At 38.6% G+C, this 2,521-nt stretch overlaps 1 protein-coding gene across 1 annotated transcript in view; it reads right to left on the reverse strand.

Annotated features, from left to right (window-relative positions):
• The window catches only part of LOC101861764 (unconventional myosin-XV), a gene marked incomplete at its 5' end in the record, with an annotated part of 199,411 nt that overhangs the window by 125,404 nt on the left and 71,486 nt on the right, over window positions 1-2,521 (reverse strand).

Raw genomic sequence — 2,521 nt, forward strand, 5'->3', positions numbered from 1 at the left:
TGTGTGTGTGTGTGTGTGTGTGTGTGTGTGTGTGTGTGTGTGTGTGAGTGTGTGTGTGTGTGTTTGGCGTACATGTGTGTGCACATGTGTGCGTGTAATGGGTGCGTGTGTTTGTGTGAGTATGTGTGTGCGTTTGTATGTGTGTGTGTGTGTGTGTGTACGTGTGCGTGTCGCGCGCGAGAATATTGTTCGTACATGCATTTATGTAAAGCACCTAGAGCTGTGTTTACACGGGAGTGGGCGCTATAGAAAAGATCTTCATTTTTATTATTATTAAATATTATTATCAAATATCTTTTTTGTCATTATTATTATTATTACTTTTATTATTATCATTATTATTACCATCATGATTATTATTTGACGAATCGAGAGTAAATTCTCCATCCCCTAAGCTCAGTCAAAGACGGGGCTGAACATTTGACTAGATATGCTCTTACAAAATAACCGATTTTTAAAAAAAGTCAAATAATCCGCCGGCCGCAAGAGTGCTGTCTAACCAAACAAAACAAGTTTGGGTTTTTTTGGGTGGGGTTATAGTTGTTTTTTTCTGGTTGTTTTTTTTATTAGTTGTTGTTTTTGGTTTTTGGGGGTTTTTTTGCTTCATTTATAAAATTTACTCCGCTGGGGGTGTTATCAGAAGAGCGAAGACATGTCGATGTGGACAATGGATGTCTGTCATAATTTATCATCAAACCTTCACAGAAGCCTCGCAACTATCTCGTCAATTTCAATTTTTAGGTACAGTTGGTTTAAGTAAGGTTTTAGTAAGGTTTTAATAAGGTTTTACGACGCTCGTAACTGCATAAGTCTAAGGTACGGTCGAACCTTTGTGGTTTGAACAGAAAGAAGCACATTGACACTGTACGGTCATATAGTGCAGCAAGAAGCGAGATGGATCGACAGAAACGAGAGAGAGAGAGAGAGAGAGAGAGAGAGAGAGAGAGAGAGAGGGTGGGAGGGGGGAGACAGTACCGGTTTTGGCACGAACCATGAGCTAATTGATCAAATGCCGACCAATTTAAAAAAAAAAATAATCGAACAGCATGTCATAATATGAATCTGAAGCTGTCATCAACACTACATTCAAAATTCACTCAACTGTTTAATGATATAGGTCTTTGGTTTATCACTATCAACTTGATATCTCTGTACGCAATAAAGCATGAGGTAGGTGTTTGTACCTTATATCCTGCATAACCAAAAGAGATGAAAAAAATCTTCTGAGCCATAACGGTTCGACTTTGAACTCCAATAACTCAGTGGTCGTTTAATTATTTGGTTGTAGGATGTGCAGGGTTTTTTATACCCAAGAGAAGGAACTAAGAAACACGGGGACTTATTCTAACTGGTAGTGTGAATAAATAAATACTTTAAGAGAAGTAGGCACGTGGTTTCTTATGTCCATTAAAAGACTATTCGTGCGTGTGCGTCTGTCTATGAGAGTATGTGTTTGTGTGTGTGAGTGTGAGTGTGTGTGTGTGTGCGTGTGTGTGAGTGTGTGTGTGTGTGTGTGAGTGTGCGTGTGCGTGTGTATGCGCGCGCGTGTGTTTATGTGTGTGTATGGGGGAGGGGGGAGTTGATGTGTGTATATATTTTCCATGCCGCAGCAAATTTCTCTTTGCGGAGATCAAAGAAATGTGATCTTATATGAACTGAACTTATATTGTCTGATCTTTTTGTCAAGGCTGGACGAAATTTCAATCTATATTGTATTATTTCTCCGCTCTGACAACAGAAATAAGCAACAGAAAGAAAAGAAGCAATCAATACCACAACAGCGTGCACTAACGTAAAATATAAGAAAAAATGGCATTATAAGTAAATAGAAACCGAGTTTTCAGGATGGATGAGCTACGACTGTTGTGGGAAAAGCAAACAGGAGTTGATGCCGATAAATGTTCCCATAGATCATACTTCGTCTATGCCATATACAATGTTTGTAAGTCAGGAGGGGGAATCTCAATTTACACAAATTTTTCCAAAAATATATGGCAATTATTTTGTAAAACTTACCTAGACAAAGAAAAAACAACAACTACCTTGCTTTCGCTGATAACTTGTTCTGGTCATAATATAAATGTACTAGCTTGCTTTTGCTCCTCATTTTCACACAAGAAAGCAACTTGTCAGGAAAAATATGTTAACAAAGGCAAAACCAAATATTCTCACGTCTTAAACTGATAGAATGGGGTTTTAAGTAAAACCCCCGAAAAGAGAATTTTAATTTGAATGAAACGTTGCGGAAACGAGGTCAGCTCTCAGCACATCTTTCCCTTGTGCCGCACATCTGCCACCATTTGTCATATCTTCCAAAGAACTCTGCTTCAGGGAACACTACAGGTAGTTTCTTTATCAGACCACTCTGTTTAATAGAAACGTTTTGTTAGTGGAGTAATCACTTGGAGGGCTCTTCAAATTCTATATCGTAGCATTCGTAGTTAGATTCCGAGTTTTGGGGGAGATAATCTAAAACAGCGAGTTAACCCCCCCTCCCCAAACCACATTTAAAACAACAACA

This window comes from Aplysia californica, unplaced genomic scaffold, assembly GCF_000002075.1.
Source record: "Aplysia californica isolate F4 #8 unplaced genomic scaffold, AplCal3.0 scaffold00596, whole genome shotgun sequence".
In the NCBI taxonomy this organism is placed as follows: domain Eukaryota; kingdom Metazoa; phylum Mollusca; class Gastropoda; order Aplysiida; family Aplysiidae; genus Aplysia; species Aplysia californica.